General features: G+C 42.6%; 1 protein-coding gene across 8 annotated transcripts in view; it reads right to left on the bottom strand.

Annotated features, from left to right (window-relative positions):
- TENM3 (teneurin transmembrane protein 3) overlaps positions 1–24486 on the bottom strand; it is a 1099611-nt gene that overhangs the window by 29948 nt on the left and 1045177 nt on the right. The window lies entirely within an intron of this gene.

The raw sequence follows: 24486 nt of genomic DNA, 5'->3' as shown, positions 1-24486 counted from the left end.
TTTACCTCATTTACTGAATATTACAAATCTTTTCCTCCGGATTCATTTGGTATTTCCAACATGCATTAATTTTTACCATGAACTGTTAGGCCTGTCAACTCTTGGCATGGTTTCCTCTGTCTTTTTGCTGATGGACTCCTGTTTTTGATCCTGTGCTGAATTCCATTTTTGCTGGCTTTAGGACTCTGCACACTTTACCACTGCTGACCAGTGCTAAAGTGCAAATGCTCTCTGTCTAAATGGTATTGATAATTTGTTTATCCACGATTGGCATACCTGACTGGCATATCCAAGTCCCTAGTAAAATGCACCATGAGTGCCTAGGGCATGTAAATCAAATGCTGCTGTTGGACCTGCAGCACTGATTGTACCCCACCCGGTCATAAGGGATCGATGCCTCACCTCCGAATCACCTCCCCTACAATAAGGAACTGACTCCTCACCTCCCCTGCCTAGCAGTAAGGAACCCACGCCTCACCTCCCTGGAAGCAGTAAGAAACCAACACCACACCAGCTCCAGGGATACCTCACTGCCCGACTCCATGCAACATCTTTGTTTACTCTTAATTTTCATAGGTACTGTACTTGGGATCCGCGCAACTCTGTTTGTGACTGGCGTCCCAAAAACTTGCAAGGTCGGAGTGTCTTAGCACCGTTTGTGACACCTGACTCTGTCGCAGTGCCTGTGACGTGACCGCAATCACGTGAGGTTGCCCCACAGGATTGTGACTTCACCAGACTTCTTCTTTGCGGGAGGTGCCCAGGCACTGACTCCTCACAGCTGACGCCGCCTCACCTCCACCGCTCCGCAGCAAGGACCCGATGGCTCTTCGTGACACCTCCGCTCCTTCGCCTCACAGCAACCAACCGACACCGCATCGGATCCGGTGACGCCTCGCTCCCTGACTCCGTGCATCGGCCTGTTTACTACACTTTTGCTTTGGTACTGTACCTGGGAGTCCGTAAACTGTGCCAGTGGTGTCGCATTGTGGGAAACGACTCCGTCACGATGCTGGTTAACATCAAATTGTAGCAGTGGTGCTTCTAGGCACTAGTTTGTGTTTTTAATTGCAAAAGTCATATTTTTCATTGTGTAATGTGGATTTTTATCTTATTTGGTCTTGTTTACTTAAGATAAATAAATATTTATTATTTTTCTAAACCTGTGTGGTGTCCATTTTGTAGTGTTTCACTGTATTACTGTATGTGTTGGTACAAATAATTTACACATTGCTTCTGTGTTAAGCCTGTCTGCTCATGCCAAGCTACCAAGGGGCCAAGTGGGGATTAACCAAGTGTGTTTCTCCTTTGCCCTGACTAGAATGAGGGTCCCTGCTTGGACAGGGGGCAACCTGACTACCAACCAAACACCCCATTTCTAACACCCTCTATCATTGCTTGAAGAGCCCCCTCTCAAGTGTCTTATGGAAAGCACCCTCCACACACTACTGTCTTAGATAAGCAGGCAAAGATTTCCAGAGTTTTGAGACCAGGAATCCAAAGGAGCTCCCCCCCAAGTGTACTCTTTTAATCTTGGTAATGACTACCAGGGAAGGTCCAGAAGATCTGAGGGCTCTATTTGGGACATATCTTTTCACGAAAGAGCACAAGTAGTGAGGGCCTTTCTCATGTAGAATTCTGTGGCAGTAACACATAGCCTTAAACGAGATTCTCTTATTATATCAGCTGACGCAAAGATTCAGATGCTAGCAACATAGCCAATTCAGGGCTAAACTGTGGTCGAAAGACTGACTGAGTATCATGGAGTAGCTCCTAAACTGCAATAAAAACCATCAGCTGATCATTTACAAGCTTCTCAGTGACCTTAGCAAAGAAAGGAAGCAGAGATATAGGCCTCAGGTTTTCCGATTTACCAGGATCCAAGGAGGGTTTTTTTTTTTTTTTTTTTAAACAACAGAACCACCAAAGCATGTTTCCATCTCACTGGTACTTGTCCTGATATGAAAGAAAGATTTAGGAGATCACAAAGCTCAAGAAGAACTGCTTCCATTCTTTTCTCCAATATCAGGGAGAGGCAGGTTTAATGGGAGAGCCTATAATTGGGCGGGAGTCAAAGCACTAAACTTTAATAACATTGCCTTAGACTGCCTAGGGTCAACCCATACTTCTAGACAGGGAGTCTGAGTTACCTCTTTAGAATAAGAATCGTAGACACTAAGAATCTTGCCCCCCCCAAAAGAAAATGGGCTATTGTGTTGTATCCCACCTCAGTGGGGGTAGTGGTCAGAGCAACATGCTCAAGAGAAGGCAAAGTCTTTACTATACGAAATAATTCTCTAAAATAATTCTTGGCGTCTTCAATTTTATTAGCATAAAAAACAGACATTGTGATTTCCTAATCTGCTTATAATAGTCCCTGAGGGCTATACAATAGATAGCTTCCTCCTGCTGGTCATAATTACGAGGCCAATGTCATTCAAGACGTTTGCAAGACTTTTTAAGGGAGTGAAGTTTTTCACTAAACCACTCAGCTGAGGATTTACGTCAGTTAGCCATGTGCAGCGGTCAAGATGCTGTGCAAGAAAAGCAGAGGGGTAGAATGCTCAACGAATCGAGCAGTACAGCGTTAATCGCGGCAAGACACTGGTCCCACCATACCAGCATTTGCAGCCAGGACAGCGGTGCTCGAGAGAAGGCAACAGTGCCTGTAGTGGCAACCAGGCCAGAAGTGAATGTTTCCCAAAGGTGCCTGGGGCCAGCACGGCAGGCCTATGGGAAACAGCACAGCCAGGGAAGGGGTATGTGGCGCTGGGGCTACCGGTTATCATAGGGTTGGCTCGTTTTAGGTCTCGCTCCACATAAAGAGCTAGCGTGGGTGCCCCTGAAGCAGTTTAGGACAGCAAGTAACGGAAGCATTGGGAAGATGCATTGATTAAAGTTGAGATGAGCAACTTTGTAACTTAAGAGCGTGTTGGGGGATGTCAGAGCTTGGGTTTTGCGTTTGCTTCAAGGGAGAGCATGTAAATTAAGGGGGAAGCCTTGTCTCCAGCAGGAAATGTCCCAAGAGAAACGGTCTCAGGTGCTACAGATAGAATACTGAATCCCGGTTGGTGGGAATTAGCTTAGCGCTCTGCAAATCTCTAGGCGGGGATTGCATGGAGGGATCAATAACTCTGATATGGCTAAGTAAGGGACCATGGGCACCTAAGGTGAAGAACCTAGGCTCCAAGCCCAGCTGGGCACAGCTACTAACAAGGCAGGTGAGGTAAGGAAACGGAGGCTCCACACAACTGTTGATGCTGGCGGTTGAGGCCACCAGGTGTGCCTCGTGGTTTGTGCTGGTTATTGCTAGCGATTGCTTGGGTCAGCGAAGGCTGCACTCTGCCAACCTCCCGAGATACCTCCATTGTGTACCTATTTGGAACCCGCTTGGTGGTAGATGTGCGGACTACGAGAGGCAGCCAAAGGGAGGGCTGTGCCAGACGGTTACCAATGTGAATGTTGTTGACATAAGTTACGAGATCAAGTCACGCGGACCTGCGATGGGTGGCCAGCTTACTGACAAGCTTGGAGCCAGAATGTTACTGGATCACAGTACACCACTAGGGTAATGGAATAGCCAATGAGGCACTTTGAAACCAACCATGGACTGGCAGCCCCTCTGCTCAACTGTGCCACTGGAGTGAGGACTGGATTGTGTAGCAATTCGGATGCAGTCATAGTTAGCAATGAGCCAGAAGTTTCATTGCGTAAAGGCAAAGAATTATGGTATTCTAGTGGTGTCGCACAAGTCCCCATACATGTAATCAAAACTTATTTTATTTCACTTTACACTGGGGTCTCCTTATGATGTGATTAGCACCTGTGGCACAGTTGCACTCCTGCACTTCTCTTCTGACCCTGAAAATTTTACATTCCGAATCCCACAAATTAAACACTCTCCAAAATACCTTTTTCTGTCAGCTCCAGAGTTACGGACGTTACCCGCCCGAGTCCCTGGTAGCATTCATCGATGTAGAGCAGCTGTGTACATGATTAAGGGCTAGAAACGGCTGCTTACAGAAACCAGCACGAATCAGCAAATAATGACTGTTGGAAACTTAAGAGTCACTGTGGCCCAATAGTTAAGGTTTTAGACTCTGAAGACTAAGGGTTGAATGCGCTTGATCTGTGTGTATGTTTATAGCAAATAAGTAAAGTTGGGGATAAAGCTCTGATGGATGGCCAAGCGTTAACCGGCCGTCATTAACACAGGTGGACAGATGATATGACAGTTGATAATCCTAGCAGATATTGCTTAGGAATCAGTCTTGGCAGTGTTGGGGCCAGGGACTTCTTCAATGGAAAGTGAGATACCAAATTTTAGTAGCCTGAGCACGGTAAGAAATGCAGCCTCACAATATTAATACCGCAGTCATAACACACTTTCTTGTTAAGGTTCTACAAGAACCTTACAAATTGCCAGCCAGGTGGCCCTACTTCAGGCAACAATAAAGTTGAGATAGTTCTTCCTGGACAGAGAGCGGAGTTTTTGTCTTGCCAATGTTTTGACTCATCGAGAGGTAGTGCAGAAGGTTAATATGCCTGCCACAAAGAGCGTGTACCAAGCAGCTCACAAAGTGGATTAAGCTAAATAAGTCAGTGGGCTACTGCTTTTGTCAAAATCCTTGTGTTACTCGCAGTTTATAGATTAAAATCTTAGGACAGTGAGCTATTACCTGTTCGCAAAGAGCTGTATGTAACTGCATAGTATATATTAGAGTGTTATGATTTCCCCAGTACTTCGTTATCCTAATATTCCAAAAGGGGTTATCTTGGGAAGAAATCCATTTTTATGATAATGAGAACCCCAACCATGGTGTTATGTTTAACTTCAGAGTGAGTGCTTCTCCAGACCAAGCATTCTGAAACTATACTGCCCATCAGTATGGATGTCTTGTGACTACTACACCGTTTAGTTGTCTGGCTTAGGTCACACTACCTATACACTGATTCAAACGTATATGATTGAGTGCCTTAGTGTTAAGTTGCATGTGGTGTAAAGTGTTCTGAGATCCTACACAGGTATGAAGGGGAAAAGTGCTGGTGCCCTCATCAGGACACCACCGCAGCTTGCACCACCAATTGCTACTGCCAGAGCAGCCAATTAGGATACCACACACCCACTAACCATAACACTGTTACAAGTGTGACAATTTAGATTGCTCAACACCCCCAAAGCTATAAGAATGGCCTGGGTGACAGGTAACGACCTGATGAGTAGTTACAACGGCTCGCATACCTTTCTCCCACCTGTGAAACTGACTAACAAACTGATTGATGCATAATTTAATGAATTTAACTAGCATGACCTTCAGGCATGACAAATCAGGTCCCTGTGCCTGCAAAGCTGCGGGTTTTTTAATAGCATCATAGAGAGATATTTGGCAAATTGCACAAATCAATTTTCTTGCACAACTGGGAAAATGTAGTACAATTAGGCATGATTTAGCCCAATCTGGCATCACTCTTCTCACGGCAGAACATACTCGACTTGTGGAATCAGAGTGGTCGAGGTGCTGCAAGTTTAGAGAACTCCCTAATACATATATATATGCATATATATACACCTAACAACTAACTTGTATCCTGCTACGAGATTCGAAAGCAGGGAACCTGCGAAGAAACTAGGAAGGGGAAATGTAGTGAAATTAACTTATTTAGAGGGAAACACTTGTGAAGCTGTGCTGCCTGTTATGAAGTTATGGTCGAATATTGCCTAACGGCAGCCCACTTGTTGCAGGGATTAATGCTTGCGTCAGTAGTTTAGCATTTGCAGGATTGAATCCCATCGCTTCACGCTACTGAGAGAAACGTTCCAATGTCCCACTTGTCAGCAAGCACTCTAGTTGCATTATGTGATGCTTGAACTTGGTATTATTAATTAATATATGGTTTCCATAGTTTACATCCCTACACATGCTCCAAGCGGGATACTCACTGGTTCACTCTGTGGCTAGTTTAAGCTGATACAAGAAGCTATTGGGCTGCATGGCTCTGTGGTTGTCACAGCTTATAGGTACACACTTACTACCAGGGGAGGGCATTTCAGACGCCAAATAGCACAGGGGCAGAATCGGTGGGTACTAGTGCAGCAAGTCTCTGGTTCCACCCGCACCAGTGCTAATCTATTAATTATTATTAGTGTTACTATTGTGAAAAAATGTTTTCACTTAGCAACAGGGGTCATCAAACACGCTTCCTGACAGCTTCTGGGAGATTCTTAATGATTAGACGAGTGCACCTTTCGATAGAGTGCACATTGGTCGAAATTAGAGGCTTTTTCACTATTTCCCAAGGAGCCACATTATGTCATGTGATAGTCGCAATTCACATGCTTTAACTTTATACAGATTGGAGTACTCCGGTCGGGGAATTTCAGCCTTTCTGCTGTTGTTTCAATGACACAGGGTATTAAAATATTGCTGGATACTACTGACAACGAGCAGTTAGTTAAAGAAGCTACATGGGCAACGTGGCCAGTGGAATCCCCGGCTCACACAAAGACCGTTGAAAGGTTCCACTGTTGAAGGGAGTTTGGAGTGGCTGAGAACCTAAACCTCACCCCAGCTGACAGGCTTTCACTTTCACACACGAAGAGGTGAGGGAGTCAGTCATCCAAGGTCTGGGTCACTAGTTTGAATCTCAACAGGCGAGGATGAGTAGAGTCAGCGGTGAAGTAATAAGGCGCATGTTGGCACCAAGGCTGTACACAATTGGAGCCATACAATCAGGAGCTCCATTGAAATGCGTTGGAGGAGCTCCTTCCTTGAGAAAGGAATAGATGGAAGGGATGTTATCGGTGAGCTAGGTTACTCACAATACACGAAAACATAGAGACAAACCTGGGCATCATCGGACAGCACCCTCTGATCTGGATCACATGGCCATATTATGCTAGGAGTGCAGGAATCCAAATGGGGTACATCAGGGCACGAGCCATAGCATAAATTAACCTTTGCCACAAGCCAACCCTTAGGAAAATCAGGACTTCTGACTGCATTGGGGTAAAGACAAAAAACTCACTATTGTGATTAGACAGCGACACAGGAGATCGCGGAAGTCGGGGAACTCCCCAATCCTCCGGTCGCGTCCACGGGAATGACACAGATGACAAGGGTCATCTGACTAGCGAAGAGATTGATGGGTCCTCCTGGACATCGCAGCAGCACTAGAACTACTGGTTCCTTTTAGTCTTGGGGAGCTGTGGTAATTGTTGCAAATCAGAAGGTTGTGTCCTAGTCCAGCCGTTCCCACTACAGGCACCTGATTTTGTGTTCATTTTTATTGTATGTATGATTTTCTTCTTTAGCCTCAGCAATTATGTTACCCTGCTGTATTTGTAAATAAGCACTGCGTATGTTAAAATAATTCCTGAGCATCATTATGGGAGGAAGCCAAAACGTGACCAGGCACTCACAAGCACAAAAATCGTCCAATGGTCACTGAAAGGAGTGCTCACTGCCTAAGAACGGGAGCACGTGCCTCTATCCGCAACTATGGGAAATTCTACGTGAGTCTGACCATGCCGATCCTTCCTTGCCTGTGCGACAACTGGTGCCCCTTTGAAGGCCAGCTTCCACAGGCATAATGAATGCATCATGCAAGGGCAAACTAAATTTGGACATGTTCTATATACGGCAATACTCCGTATTTTAACTGCTATAGGAGGGTTGGGAGGGGGAAATGCTTTCAGCTTCTCTACCAAATCCCTTTTCTAAAATTAAATGAAGCAACTCTGCAAGATGGCGAGACACCTACTGCATGCTCTCTAAATTGCCCGGGCGTTATCACCCACGTGGCTGAACTTCCTTATATTTCAACCCTCGGCCAGCCAATCACCACAAAGGCCGCACGTACTAATAGATTTTTCGCAGGCCAGAATTGCAGCGTTTTATCTCGTGCAGGTTTGTTAACTCTAGCTCGCTAATGAGACTTTAAGCATCCAGCCGTGGGATGCAATCTGGCTCCGGTGGAAGTGTAGAAATAACCTAGAGTCCTGGAACCGCCTGTGGTGTGCAGTGTTAGTTGCATTCAAGTTGCTGGCACTGTGACAGCTGGATAATGGGAGTCTGCGCCTGAGTGCACTCTGTTGAGATATTATTCAACTTGCAGCCTTTTTTTTTATTCTTTATTTGAAACTGCAAACTAGGCTACCTTCCCTAAGCATTAGGGCCCTTCCTAACATAAGTCCAGCTTTGGACAGGCTCTTGCACAGGGCGAAAGAGGAGTGAGTGCAGCGCACTGGGATGTGTCGGCTGGTCTTTCATTGTCTTTCTCCATTTCTCCTCGGTCGAGACAACTCTTCATGCAAGAGGCAGAGAAGGAGTGTAAAGTTTAAGAACTATTTTAATGTCTGCAGCCTGAAGAGGTGCACCAAACTTAAGCTATTTCCATTTAATATTCCCCAGAGGAACAATCTCGAGAACCAAATATTGTTTTTTTAGTTGCCCTGTACATCTGGCTATATCTAGACTAAGAAAAAATGCCTGTTGATCTGTTTTCTGCGCTCATTGAGTTACAGCGAGTTAGAAGGATAAAGTTCCATCTTAGATATCTAGAAATCGGAAAGTTCCTTTTTGACGGTTACACGCCCTGATCCACTGTTCCTATTTTCAGGGGCTCACCTGCAATTACCACATACCACCCAGGTCATGACATAATAGAACTAAGTGGCCGATTTACCAACTAGAGCATTGTGCCAAGAGTGAGGAAGAAAGATGTGAGAAATTATAGTGATATAACTAGTGGATTTGTGGTCTTCTTCACAGTCATGCCCAAGTGTGGTCATTACTGTGGACAGTTATGTACCGTGCTAAATCAGAGCCCACAAACTGATTGTTTTGTGATCCTTTCAGGCTAGATAAATTTTGCTTCATGCTTGCTTATTTATGTGGCTGAAATATGCAAAGCAAGTCAACTGTCTGCCGAGCCACCCCCCTGCCTAATTGGCGGATATGTGGCATTCCAGTGCAGTGCCGATGTAAAAATGCATTTTGTTGGGTCTTTAAGTATTCTGGTCATGTTGAGATGTACCGTAACTAGTGAAGGGGTGGTATGACCGGCCTCTGAGCTGTATTTCTCCCAGACAGCCTGTTCTTGTGACCTATTGGCCCAGGCAATAGATGGAAACACTGCGTTAGTCTGGACAGAGTTTCTATGGCTGTCTACTGCTTTCCAATCCATGATGTTCTCCCATTATTATTTCTGTGGGCCAGGTGAATAATGTTAAGCAGCTTCCCATGCTCTGTTTTCTTCTCCTTCTTCTTAGGATCTATTGGTTTCTACAAATTAACAGCTCTGTTATAATTTTGGGTGCTCTAGTAATTGTACTGAGTATCAACTCAATAGCTTAGATGTTGAAGGAAGGTCCTCTTTTGATTGAGTTTTGTATGTCAGTAATTTTAGCTTTGCTCTTAGGTGGTGAAACTTAAGATATGTCCCTTTTGGGGAATCAACAAAGACTGTGCACATAGGTTTACACTAAATCATCCATTACATGGCTCGCAATCTAGTTTTAAATTTGGTAGTGACATGAAGGCCTTTGTGGCTCTCTCTAAATGAATCAGAAATTGAATGAATAGGACTGGTAGTAAAAACAATGATGTTTTGTGGGGAATGTTCAACTGACTATTAAGTTAAGTGGTTTAGCCTTGGTAGTTGAAGTAACTTATAGTCAGGGGTTATCGATAGGTCACAGTGTACTTTTATAAGATGCTGGAAGTGGCGTCAGGCAGTGAGAAACTTACATTCTACTCTATTCATAGCTGTGGACCAAATGCAGGTTAGCGTTTCAGTCATTTAGTGCAATAAACTGTGGGTCAGTTGAAATAAGATGTGTTTCATTACTGAGACTGTCAACTAAAAGGACCGAATACCTAGTGGAGCCGCTACTGATGTAGGCACTACTGCATGATTTTGTGGCAGAGGGAGACCAAAAATTAAGGAAAAATTTCAGAAAGTGGCAGATATTTATTTATATAAAGTGTTTTATGGTAGCATTTAATTTGTCTTGGTTTGTTGTGTACCATTTTAACTTGAAGTGTCAGTTTCATATAAGGATGTAAGTCCAAGCAACCCAAACTACATTTTTATGGACTTGCCTTTTTAAAAAAATTGAGAAGGATCCATAGTGTTTCCTTAATTAGCACTAGAGCAAACTGATATGATTGAAATAGTGTAAATGGAAGAGAGGGCTTGGTATTATTGCAAATAGTTGATCCACTTTTTTTTTAACAACAGGGTGCCAATTCTAAGTGAATATCAAACATTTAGCAGTGAATTGGCATTTGGTAGCTACAAAACTTGAGTGCCGGAAGGAAAATTTAATAGATCTATGACTTGATTTATTAGAGATTTCTGACCACTGTATTTAACTTCTAAAAATAAGGATGTGAGTGTGTAGATTGCTTCTGTGATCAACGACAAGAATATAGGATTACCCTTTTGTGATAAAATTAACATCTTTAGGATTATATTACAGTTACAAATTAGTGACAGGCTGTGAATCTTAATTGATTTCAATGTGATACATAATTACTTTGGCATACTGCTTTTTACTGTGTCACAAGAATAAAATAATGCCCCCTTAAAAAAGGCTAGTGACTGGGTTTCAAATATCATCAACAGATTTAAAAAAAAAAAAAAGTTCGACAATAGTTGATTTGCCTTTCCGTATCACGTTATAGATGATCTCAAAAAGAAAAAGCAGAGTAATGGAGATAAGGTAATTAAGTGCAATAATATCATGGTGTTTATTAGGTAGTTACATTAATGAATTTCTTTTGTTGGAATAATGTATTTTGTCTTCTATTTTTTAATCAAATACCGATCGATACAATTTTGTATTTATCTTTTTCACCACGCTATTGTTGAATGTATTGTTATATATTATGCAGTATTAATGTAGGTTGTTTATTTGGTTTGCATATTTTTGTGTTTTAAAGTACATTTTCATCTTTACAGGTTTTTATCAGTGGTGTATGTTATCAAATACATAGGACTTCCTAAGCATCTGTCCTGATGAAGGAGACTTAGAATAACTTGAAAGCACTGAAACATTGACGTTACCATGTCTAGAGGGATCTATGGGACATGGCAAATGTTTTTTTATTTTATTTGTGGTAATGCAATACGAAAGGTATGCACACACTGTGCTTGCATGTTTTACCTCAGTTGGTATTCTCCTCAGATGGGAACCCTCAGGATGGGTAATGCCACTGAAGTCTTTCTACCTGACAGAACAATATAAACTCTATGGGTCAGTTATTCAGTGCCTGTTTTTAAACTATCAAATTGATATAGAAATTATATGGGGCATGAACCCCATAACAACTCCACTCACAGGCTGCCTGCAGAGGTCAAGCAAATAAACTCTCAACCTCATTCCATTGGTTAAGGTTATTTTGGGCTTTTTATGGAAAATTTGATTTGCTCAGAGAGAAAGGCTTGCTATGTCTTAGTGCTGATTCCAGTGACAGAGTTTAGATGAGATTTTTCTTGCATGTGAATTATTGTATTAAGTCCACATGTTGGATAGTGTGTCCAATCTTGTTTGAGATTGCTCAAACATTGTATTACATTACATAACTCCTAAAAGGTATCTAGCAATAACTGTCAATAATCCCAAAGGAACTACTGTTGTGATATTTATGCTAAATAAGGCTGTCACAGGGAAGGCAACCGTGCTGGGCATTACAAAAAAGAGCAAGAGAAGGAGAGGGGGTGAGAAGAGAATACCTAGAAAGACTGTAAGAAACAGGATTATTATTTGTGGTGGGCGATTACCCGACTCAAGGATTAATCACAACCCTTGTCAGTGTGAACCCTTAAAGTAATCAAATTAACCTCCACTCAGTCCCATGGTAGCTATGGCACAGTGCAGACAGGTTTAACTTAGGGCATTGTGTAAAGTATTTATGCAGTACCAAAACAGTAATAAAGTAAAAATGCAACAATAAAAATCCCAAATGACTTCTAAATGACGAAAATACGATAAGAGGAACTGGAGATATATATATATATATTTTTTTTTAAAGTGGGAATAGCACCAAGATGCATTAAGTGTCAATGGTATTCAATAGTTGCAGTAGACCAAAATGTAGGCACAATTTGACACTGACCACGATGGATCGCGGGTTGGATATACCGACTAGGTTCATCCCGATGAAAGATTTAACCTTCTGACTTTGGTCATTTAAGTACCAGTGTACTGCAGAAGTACACTTATAAAAGCCCCTTGTTGGGAAGCACATTAGGGCCCGCGCTGAGTCTCCATTTTCGATTACACATTTTAGGTTGGCATCTTTTTCTGATGGCGAATTTTTAATGTTTTTTACACTTGTGAGAAGATACTGTACATGCAGCTTACTCCTCATAAGTGTTTCTGCTATGTAGTCTGTACACTCCATCCAAAGGTAGGCACACAGAACATGATGCCCTTGTATTATAATTGTTCAATGGAGGCAGCTCTGGAGTAGCAGACAAATGATCTCATTGACTCTACACCATTGGCACAGTACAATATAAACAGTGTTTTTATTATATAAATTGCCTCTGTGCTACATTCGTCAGAGGAGCACTTCTGCTGGGATTATCCTGGAATGTGATACACTGTGACTGAGATTCAGCCCTGCTGACTGACCCCCCCATCCTGAAAAGGACGAAACTGGCTTCTAGGCACTTCTTACCCAGGTATGGGAGGATTAGGCTATCCCAATGGACCTGCCAGAGGATACTCCCACTATGTTCTCGATAGTGTAAGTAGTAACCGATTGGAGTGTCACAAAGTAGTAACATTATCATGGTTGAATTGTTTATCTTTTTTCCATTCTCATAATGCTGGTTACCATGCTTTGTTTTATCTAATAATCACAGCTCATGCTTTCTATACAAGAATACAACTGTTTTAATAAATGTTTAAAAAGCCATTTTTGTATTTTTCTTGTGCCTTACATTGGGCATGCAAAATAACAAAAGGGTGGATCTGTTTCCATGATTTCCTTAGGAATCAGAGAAGTTATGTTTGATATTACCAATACCATCGGGTATCCTGGTAAGGTTAGGAGTTCATATAGGGCACTGTGAGCTAGCTAGGACTTGTGCTAACAATTCCTGATGGTATAGATGGACTAAGTCCCTATAAGCTTAAGTTTATGTTGACCTGATACACAGTCCTACTTAATTCATAGGAACAGTATAACAACCCAGGACCCATATAGAGGCACTTGGAAACTCACACGGTGTCAGGCAAGGACCAGACAGCAGGATCTACTTCTGGCCAGGGTGCCACTGTTCAGGTAAAGGCCTCTTGTATCTTTTTATGTCCCTGCAGCTTTAACAGAAGGTAAGATTTAGGACCCTTCAAGTCCACTCTATGCACTTTGTACATTTTCAAGATGCAGAAGACTTCCACCACACAAAACCTGGACTCTGAGGTATGAAGGCTTGTGTGGGTAGTGTATTATGCTAATTCTAGAGTTCTCTAACATGAACACCAAAATCATGTTTGAAGTAGCCATGGTACTCATAATGAAGTTAGAGACAGGTATCTGGCAGAACAAAGCAGGGCTTTCCAGCAACCAGGCAGTGGATACAGAAGAATTGTTTTAGTATCCCATTTCCTATTCTTTCAAGAGCGCCCCAAATGTTATATATAAACCAGCAGATTTGTCGAGCAGGATTTGTTACTGTGATGTCAGATTATGCAGGGTGGGGATGGGAGCATCCTATTTGTCATGTTCAGGTCAGCCTATTGTTTGCGCCTGGGAGGCATTTCACACCAATTCATAGCTATTAAAATGCTAATTGCTGGCTGGCAGAAGTGGGAGAGCAAATGCAAATTAACCTCCAGGGGCTTTAAGCAGGGAAGGGTAACTTTCTAAAATTACTTTTTCCTTAATATTTATCTAAAATCATATCTCAGCATTGAATTTGATTTCTAATAACTATTAATAACCATTGTTTAACTATTCGTGTAGCTGTTTTGTAAGAGAAATGTTCATTATTTAATGTAATAATATAACTCATTGTTTTCCTATGGAACAGTCAACCTTTCTACAATGAAATACCTTTTGAGGCCTCTAAGGACATGTTTAACGTTTAATTCCTAGATGCCCTACTTTAAAATACCATGCACTCTACCTTATGGCCAGTAAGGCCTACACAGGGGTGACTTCTAAGTATTTGAAGGGAAGGTTTTGACATGTCATAATGGGTTATTTGACAGGATGAATTTGCAGTTTAAACTGCAAAAGCCAAGACACAAACAATAGGCATGGAGTCATGTTTGTACTCTCACTGTGGTGGATGGCACAATGGGTGTTGCAGTCCATTAGTGACATAGAGCTTCCTGGCCCTGGGTACACTTTGTAACATATATTACAGGCTTATTGCTAAACCGGAATATACCAATTACATTATGTTGAAAGGGCAAAGCATAGGCGCTTTTTCACTGGTTACCGGGGCAAAGTGCACAGAGGTCTACAGTCAACAAAAATATAGGGTCCTGCAAAATATGAAAAACTGGGGTTGCTCTGTAGAAAGGGCAAATTTCCTATCCCATACAGACATTAGGGCCTGTGGCACACAGACCTGTTCAGCTCCATTACAAATCCCACTGTGCCAACAATTTAATAAGCCTTCTATGTTACAAAGATCACACACCAATGTTTGGGTGGCCGAACTCAAAAATCCTTTCCTTAGGTGGGTCCACCATATCGGAATGTGAAGACCACTGCTTATGTCAACCAGTGTTCCATGGATTCCATCCTTCTGAGAAACTACTATTTCTTGTCCCCTCTACCTACCTCTCAAGTAACAGTCTTCAAAATGTTATTTAACAATGGTATTTACAGTGGGGGAACAGTTGACAATGGAAATATCACTGCTGGATTGTTCAGGGTCTCTGCCAGGGAAGAACAACTGCAGGAAAACAAGCAATGGCCAAGCCAATACGTATCGCCTATATGAGAACTATTGACTTTATCACTGTCTTTTAGCCATGTTATACAGAAGAGTGGCATTGAGTGGAGGGGATAGAGAGGTGTAGAATAAGCTGGCATAGAGTGGAGTGGCAGAGTAAAGTGGTATAGAGATTGGGGTAGAGTGGATTGACGTAAAGTGGACTGGTATGCAGTAGAGGGGCATGGAGTTGAGTGGAGTTGTAGGGAGTGATGTAGAATGGAATGGAGTGGTGTAGAGTGGAATGAATTGAAGTAGAATGGTGTGGTATAGAGTCGCGTAAAGAGAACTAGCACAGAGTGGAGTGTGCAGTGGGGTAGAGTGGAAAGGAGTTGAGTAGAGAGGAGTGGAGTGACTCGTTTGCATGCATGGATTCATGAAAAATAACATTGCAAAGGACTACTAGACTTAAGAATAACCTAAGTGTAGTGGTCTGTGAGATTCAAACTCACTGGAGAAAACTAACAAAGGAATCTATCCCAGTTAGTTAACTGTGGAGTTGGTAATATATCTACATATATAACCAGGAGGATTTTTTTCGAACAGATATATTATTGATTTAAGTGATGTTTCTATATTTATAGAGGTAAGACCTAACAATCAGGATGCACCACTGTCCTCCAAAGTAAAATGTCTTTGGTTGAACCTATCTTTCTAGGCAGTAGTGGCCAAGTCGAGTCTAATACTGTCCACAAGTGCCAGATTCAGGCTAGATTTCCAGGATGTCCACAAAAATATATTTACATAAAATAAAGTGAAAGGCCATATTGAGAGACTGGAACTGTTGATGACATTTTGGTTTCACACCATCTTTTGGCGCTCTTCTGAATAACGGCATAGGTTATTAATTGGGATTCGCATGAGAAATCAACAGTGCTTCCACAATAAATAATTAGGCAAACATAATGGGACATGCAGCCCACCAATAGGTTAGATCACGCACAAAATTGTTCTCTTAAAGGATGTGCAGAAAGAAATTTTAGCTTTAGTCTTTGAAATCTACTTTAAATCACGCTTCAGCTTCTACCTTTGTGCAATATCCTCCCTGGACTTGCTTGCACACTGTTTTCACCTACACCTATTCCCAGATTTGTTTATTGTGACCCACAGTCAACCCTCTAGATGCTGTGCTGTTGGAAACCTCACGGTAAAAGCCTCTGCCTTTTATGCCCAACTTGAGTGGAGGAGTAGGTGGGAGAAAGATGGGCGATGCGGCCCAAGCAGCCGACCTATGAACCAAGTAATAAAGGGCTCGAGTCTTGGTGTCGCCTCAGTAAGAGCCTGTGATTCTGGGCAAATCACTTAATCTCCTGGCTGGCTTAAAAAAATGAACGCAAACTTGTATAAAGTAAAGGTTGCTCAGGTAAGGCCGCTTTAAAAAAACACGAATGCAAAATTGTGTAAAAGCAGCAGAGAGTATTAGAACAGTAAGAAAACACACATTTTATTTCAATGAAAACACAAATATTATTTTAAAGGAACTTGACAAGTTGTTTACTTCATGTAAAGCATCCCAATACCTTATCCAATGCCTTATTCTTAATCAGAGCGAACGGACACCAATTAAGTTAAATAAATCTATACTTCTCACAAAGACCAGGAAGTGATGGCATTGCAGGGCTACCAAATTAGAAGGCAGAAAAGAAGAGTGATGATTATGCCAACAAATGTAGGGGCGTGCTAAAAAACCCTGTTCAGAGAGTTTTTTTTATTTTTATTTTTTACAAAAGATCGTTGCCATAGTGACAGCGCATGTGCTGTCTGCCGGCTCGATCTAAAAAGGTAACACTTATATCTTTATAACTCAGTCCTGTAAGCCCTTAAAACTGTGTCTCAGCTCGGAGTCTGCACATGAGAAAATAGAAGGAATCCGAGGAAGATTTTTAACTTTTTCACACATCAATATGCTTTTGCTCCCATAGTTCAATTTTCTAAAAAACAAAAATATATACATAGCAGGATGGAATAATTTCAGCAAAACTCGGTAACTGTACTTTGATGCACCTACTAAGGTTTTTAAATGTGCTTTAATGTGTGTTTGGCTGCAGCAACCTACCATGGCAGAAATGATTGTCTACTAAAGATGTTATATAAATGTGCAGGACTACCACTACCAGGATGCATTGTGTAAATCACCTGAACTTTTAATCAAGTAATCAGGTGCCTGCAATCATTTGCTCAGGCCAAGCATTTGGCCTGTGACCAAGGACGAGATGTCTGAAACATGTAAGGCCAGGAAAATGTGTAAAGAATTATTTGAATGTTACTGGCTTTGCTGCTTTCCAAAATAAACTGCAACCTGTTGGGAATGCGCTTTTGTCCGGAGGACAACTTTGAGAGATATATATATATATATAGATATATATATATATATAGTAATCTTTTTAGAAGCCCCAAAATCAGAACACCTCGAAGTGATACAGCATGGCTGCGAGATGGGTAACCTGGTTGCGCCACTATTGCGGGTCTATGATTGTGCTGTAGCTGCAGGTTGTCTTGCAGTACTGAAACCTGCATTAAGGGCTGTGACAAGGGCGGGCACGGCAGTGGATGTGAAGTAAGACTACCCAATTGAAAGAAAGAGTAAGAATGAGGTGGCCTTGCCAGCATTCGAGCCAGTAACCTGTGGATCACACCAATGACCCCAGCAGCAAGCACACAACTCAATGAGACAACGCTTACTGGACGAAAGTTGGGCTGCATTTTTTAGACGTTTCAAAAGCCTGGCACTACTATCGTGTGTCAATACAGAAGGTATTTATTTGAGAAAACACCAAAGGGGTAAGGAACTCTTTCCCTGCTATAAAAAGACTCATGATTAAAACCGATAAATATAGTTCACGATGACACAAAGTGTGGGAGCAATAACGTTTCATTTTCCTGGATAAGCTACTTTCTTTTACATGTAAGCGCAGAACTGTGTGCTAAGACACACCTACACATGTGTAAAATCGTACTCATCAAAGCCTGAAGGTAAGATTTCAACCTTCGGGTCTCTAGGCAGACAGGCATTCTTCCCACGATCGCCGGTGATGCCCAGGGCCCGGTGTGATGTCACAGGCACTGCTCACTGCCACAGTTCATTCTGACACCTTATGACCAGGGCCCTCTACCTCAACTTTATTAAACGACGCAAACTATAGCTAGTAAAATATCTTACGATGTTATTTGTCGGATTGTATAATCCATTAGCCAGCTCCCTAAAGTATCACATTGTTGTGTGCTGGTGTAAAGCTCGTGTGCAGGAGGCGATGCCAGGACGCGATGGTGGGCTGCCAGCTTCTGAAGATAACCGAGTCAGGCGGGCCAAACCTCAGGCCAAAAAAAGACCTTGATTTCGAGTCCTTCTCTGCACATCTACTCCCCATCCACGTCACCGCTTGCACTACATCTCCGCAAGCGGAGCTGGCAGCCAGCCACCTGCTTTGCGTTAATTCCTGAGCAAAGGCTATTAACGCACGAAAGAAGGCGTTGAAGCATTCGTGCTAGAGAATCTTCTCCGGTGAAATGAGGGCAGAGGTTAGAGGGCACTGCAACCTAGCTTGGCAGAACCAGGCGATGCGAGATCCAGCTCAACTTGAGCTTCTTGCTTTCTAATGAATGGCTCTACATGACTTCCAGAGCGAATTTTGCCACCCCTCACCCGAACAGGGCCGGACTGGGAACCCAAAGCAGCTCTGGCAATTTTGTCGGACCAGTCCACAGAAAAACAGCAGCTGAGTGCAGTGCGAAGCACTCGCTGGCCCCCGGGAGGCTGGAAACAAGAGTGAGTAGAGTATGCTGGTGTTATATTCCATATTCGGGGTCTTAGAATGTGTGAGCGTGAGAATAGTAGCAAGAGAATGTGGGAGCTGCGGTAGAACCTGGGAGCGTGAATGCGAACGAGAAGGAGACGGTTGCAGAGGGAGGCGGAGGTCGGGATGCTTCTTCTGAGAAAGAACTGACGATTTTCTACAAAAAACTCATCCACGTTAGCCCTGCAATTTGATTCCTGTCTTACCTTCGTACTTTCTTACAGCTGGCTTGCTGCTTTTGTTACTGTGGGGCGATATTGCAGCACCGTTGCAATATCGGCCCCAGAAACAAAACCGGCCCCATGCTTCTAGCTTCTGGGGTGGGGGGGGTGGGGGGGCGCACCCAATGCCCTTTACAGCCAGTCCGGCCCAGTACCCATTACATTGAAAAAAGAGACAGTGTCACTCCAAATCCACACTGGATTGGTTTCCGATGGCGGCTCTATTTCCTGACCCACCAGACATCACAAACAGATGATAGAAGCATTGATGCCTTTACCTTATCTACTCTCATCTTCATCCCATCATTCTATATGTTGAGACATTGTGCTTGCCTATTATATCTGATCATTCCATACTTACACTGTCCTATAATCCTGTTCGATTACGGCCTGTCATTCTTATATACTTTCAAACACTGTTGCACCGTACCCAGTCCCATTAGACCTTAGCATTCTATTCTTAGGTGCTATCCTACTATTCATTCTGACAGACAATATCTTATCATTCTATACCGTATATCAGTCAAACACACTTGCCCTATTTCATCCTGTTATTCTATGTACTAAAACGCTACCCATTTCATCAAATTGCAAACCATCTTTCTGTCATTTCAGACACAATCCCTACACATCCTCTGACATTCCATCATTGTATACTTACAAACAATATCCTATCAATCTCTTCTATGTCCTCTCATTCCTACATACTATCAAACACTACCGCATCCAATTGTATGCCATCATCTAGTACTATGTAATCATCATATCCTGCCAAACCCTATCACATTATATTCTAAACGTAAACATTATCCTATCAGTCCATACTTAGGCAATGTCTTCTCATTCTATTTTGTCAGGTACAATCCTTTCATAACACATCCATGGCATTCCATTTTTGTTTTAATCTGTTTTATTGAGATCTGCCACCATCAGACGAGCGGGATTCCTCGGATTCTGAGCTAGTACCATGTAGTGAGTCTGTAAGGGCAGCAGTTTCTACCAGAGCACAACGGCATTCCGCTATCATTTGCTCTAGGTCAGGGGCCACCCAGGGAACTCGCTATTTATTCCATCTGTCTCCTCTTTGCTTTCGCTGTTTCCCCAAGGGCAGGGGGTCGCCACCATCAATGTTACGTTGTGGATTAGAACCCGGAGGCCTGGTGTCTCCAGCCACTCCAGCCAGTTCCACACATCCTCCGTGGTGTCGAAAAAGTGTGTGTTGCCCTTGGCAACACTGCGCAGTTGTGCTAGAAAAATAAGGGTGTAGTGCAGTTCTAATTCCCTCAACTGGCGTTCCACCACTATGAAAGAGCTATGTTGCTGTTGTACCCTGATGGTGTCATCTGGAAAGAACAGGATCCTTGTGTTACCCACCTTCACCTTCACCTCTGGCAGTAGGCAGGTTTCCCTCAGCATGGAGTCTCTGTCTAGGTAGTGTAAGAAATGGATCACCATGGGGTAGGGTTGTGATCCAGGCAGGGGCCTGTGTGCGGCAACCCGGTGGGGCAAAGCGCGACAGAGCACATCCCTGGCATTCCATTACTCTACATTTGGAGACAATGCCCCAGCCTACCCACGTCCTATAGCATACCATTCAGTATTATCACTCAATAACTTACCTCACCTATAGCACCTCATCCTATGCTTGCAGACACTATTTTATCCCATCCCACCCTATTATGTCTTATCTTTCTATATTTTCAGACAGTATCCTTTCATTATATACTTTCATTCACCACCTTAGTTAATTCTATATATTATCAGTTAAACTCCCAGGCACTACTCAACCCCATCACTTCTTCCTGTCTATAGGGTACTCTTATAATATATCCTATCATTCTACAGTATCCCATCCTATTCCACCTCATGTCTCTCTCACCGGATCATAAAACAGCCTATTACCACAGTTTGTTCCTGCTACAATTCTATCATGTTGATCTGCGTTGCATGATTTTATTCTGCTGTACGTTACAGTACCCTATAGCATCATTCCAACATAGTCTGTTCCAGTCAGTTTACACACTGCATCTTCCTGAGACGTCTCGTATATTCCCTTCTGTGATATCCTCTGCAGGATTCAAGTTACCATAGTGGGGGTAAATAATTACACTAGAGCCTGCAGTGAAGTTATATTTGCACAGGTCACTTTATCATTTTTGTAGCAGAAAGGCACAGACAGCTCTTTTCACTATTTTCTCCCATCATTTGTGTTCAGCGCGATTTACATTGCTATAACTGTATTTTATCGAAACTAAGAAATGGGGGTTGAGTGTGCCAATCCCTCTTTTCTGCTTAGAAAAATCACATTTATGCATTACTTTCAATGCTTCTTTTTCTTTCGTTGTCTACTCACACAGGTGTCATTTTATTAGTAGTGCTGCACATACTTCATATAGCAGCTACCACGCCTGGTTTGCGGTTTCCATACTCTAATTGTCTCACAACGTGAGAAGCACAGCAGACATCAACACGTCAATCCTCCCAATCTCTCAGCACAGCCAGCCGATGAGCTTCTTCAGCACTCTCTAGCAAGCCCCAGCTCTGGTTTAATGAATGTGTCTCAGACGAGTTTCCAGTGGTAAACACTGCCCCCAGGGAACAATTTAACATGGTTCGTTATCCCCTATAACAACTGCAGCAGAAACGTTTCTTTTCGGGCTTTTTCATAATTCTTGAGTTGGATTTGAAATTGGATAATGATTAAGGTAGTCCACTTTCTTTTATAATATTTTATGACCAACAAATATGAAGTAATACAATATCATTAATTTGCTTATCAGGTCAGATTTCTTCCTCTTCCTTCGGGACTAAGTACAATTAGGTTCTGCTTCAATTGTCACTGCTCTCGAAGAAGATTTTCAGGCACAGAAAATGTGTTGTTTTTCTTCAAGCTCAAATCTTTATGATACATATAAATCACTAGTAACAGAAAAAGAATAAAACATACTAAAATGGCAACTGGATCTTCAATCCCACTCATGCTCCATCTTTTTTTTTAACCTACCAGGCAGAGTCAGAGATGGAGTGCATATAACAAATGGGCATGACCTCTCAGTCAGGTCAATGAAAACAGGCTTATTATCAAGCATTGAAGAGTTGTGTCAGTGGTACATTTATTCACTGCTGGGAAGCAGTTGGTGTAACACATCGGGGTTATTACAACTTTAGAGGAGGTGTTAATTCGTCCCAAAAGTGACAGTAAAGTGACGGATATACCAACAGCCATATTACGAGTTCCATAGGATATAATGGACTCGTAATACGGCTGGTGGTATATCCGTCACTTTACCGTCACTTTTGGGACGGATTAACACATCCTCCAAAGTTGTAATAACCCCCATCATCTCCTATTATCCAAAGGAATGCAAATTCTGCAATAGCCTTCACAACTATGCACAGTTCTCCACTAAAGCAAGCGGTGGCTCCAGGAAGCACCACACCAAGTGAGATGTGCTAAAGACAGTCTTATTCTTTTAGTCTTATTCAGTGTAAATAACCTGGAAGAGGATCACAATGATGATAGTAGGATGGTTGAAGTCTACATCTACATGGAGCAAATTTGGCCGCAACCATTAAAAGCATAACACTGCAGTGCACACCGTAAACTAGCAAGCACAACAAAACAGCATTGCCTTCTTTACGAGACTGACAAATCCGAAGGCCAATCACAGCAGAGTTTAGCTTTCTGTTTAGTATGCCAGTACTCTACGCCCCAATAAGTTTTATGTTGATGTTGGATGATGTTGTTATGTGAATCCAGTCAACATTCCTAAAATGCTGGAGGTCAAAAAGATTACTTAGTTCAGAGTTCTGTACCAGCCACTTAAAGGGACTGGCAATACTCCCAGTTACTGGTTGATGCATGTTGGACCTGACCCTTTCTGCAGGGTCAACCACAAATGTATTGCCTTCCTCCTCCTCTTTTTCTGTCCTCATTTTTATTGGCTTTTGGACTCTGAACACTTTACCACTGCTAATCAGTGCTAAGTGTGTATGCTTTCCCCTCTAAACATGGGAACATTGGCTTATCCACAATTGGCATATTTCACTTATTTATTTTTAGTCCCTAGTAAAGTGCACCACATGTGCCCAGGGCCTTTAAATTAAATGCTAGTAGTGGGGCTGCAGCACTGCTTGTGCCACCCACTCACGTAGCCCCTTAAACATGTCTCAGGCCTGCCATTGCAGAGCCGGTGTGTGCACAGTTTAAACTGCCATGTCGACCTGGCGAGTTAACCCTCTTTCAGGACCAAACCCTCCTTTGAAGCCTCTAAGGTAGGCCCTAGACAGCCCAAGGGCAAGGTGTAGTGTATTTAAAAAGTGGGGCTTGTACTTTTAAGTATTACATGTCGTAGTAGTGAAAAATTCTCACATTTGTTATCACAACTGAAAGGCCTCTCTCTGCAATAGGAAAACACTGGGATTACCTTATTACATTGTATATGTGTAATTTCCATTTAGGAAGAGATGGGACCCAGGTTGGTGTCTCTGGGATCACAATTTAAAACCACAACTTGTAGTGAAGTCGGATTTTAAATTATGATTGTGAAAATGCCACTTTTGGAAAGTTGACATCTTCTTACTTTAACAATGTAGTGTCTTCTTTCCTTTCTCTGAATACACATCTGGGTGGATGACAGCTGGGCTTTTATGCATTCTCTCCAGACAGCAACACACAAAGGGAACTTAGGTGTGACTGATAGGACATCCACAGCCAGATATGGCTTCCACTTCAAAGGCAACACTGGGTATTGCTGTCGAAGCCAGTGCATTGCTGCTGCTGCAAGGATCGGGAGCACCACATTGCTGACTGTGCAACGCATTGGCACCATTTCTGATGCATTTCTGACTTTGCGCGGGTCGAAGCCGATGCATTGCCTACATCCGCTTGATAGACGCTTACGCCTCACCTCCATTGCTCCTCGTATCTTGTTCTCAACGTTGACTTAACACCGAACCACAGTACTGTTTCAGTGGTCCAAGACTGTTCCCTGTATTTGACCTGCACTCTATCGTGGTCAGCCTGACATTTCAAATTTGACATGGTCTAGTTTGACCAGATAGCGCCAGTTGGCACTTTATGCTTCTAAGCACTACAACTAAGTTTATTCTTTAAAAATTCACATCTCGACTTCTACTTATTGGATTTTTGTCTTTTTGGGCTTGTTTTGTTAATTAAATTAAGCTCTATTTTTCTATTCTATGATTCTTGTAGATTGTATGGCTACCCGTAGGCCTCCCAGCACTATAACAGTCATCATAAAGGCCGGAATTCTACTGGGAAGGAACTAGTAGCTGAATAGTCAGGTTTTCAAGGCCTTACAAAAAGATCATTTGTTAGCCATCTGGCGCAGTTCAAGTGGGAAGGTGCGCCAGAGTTTGGGAGCCAGATGAGAGAATGAGAAACCTCTCCTGGAAGATTTCTTGAATTTGGGAACCTAAAGCAGATGAGATGTGGAGGATCTGAGCGGCCTCCCAAAAATGTACGGGATGGCTATTCTAACCAGGTG

This window comes from Pleurodeles waltl, chromosome 1_2 (genome assembly GCF_031143425.1).
Source record: "Pleurodeles waltl isolate 20211129_DDA chromosome 1_2, aPleWal1.hap1.20221129, whole genome shotgun sequence".
NCBI lineage: Eukaryota > Metazoa > Chordata > Amphibia > Caudata > Salamandridae > Pleurodeles > Pleurodeles waltl.
This window is presented reverse-complemented; position numbering and strand designations above follow the sequence as displayed.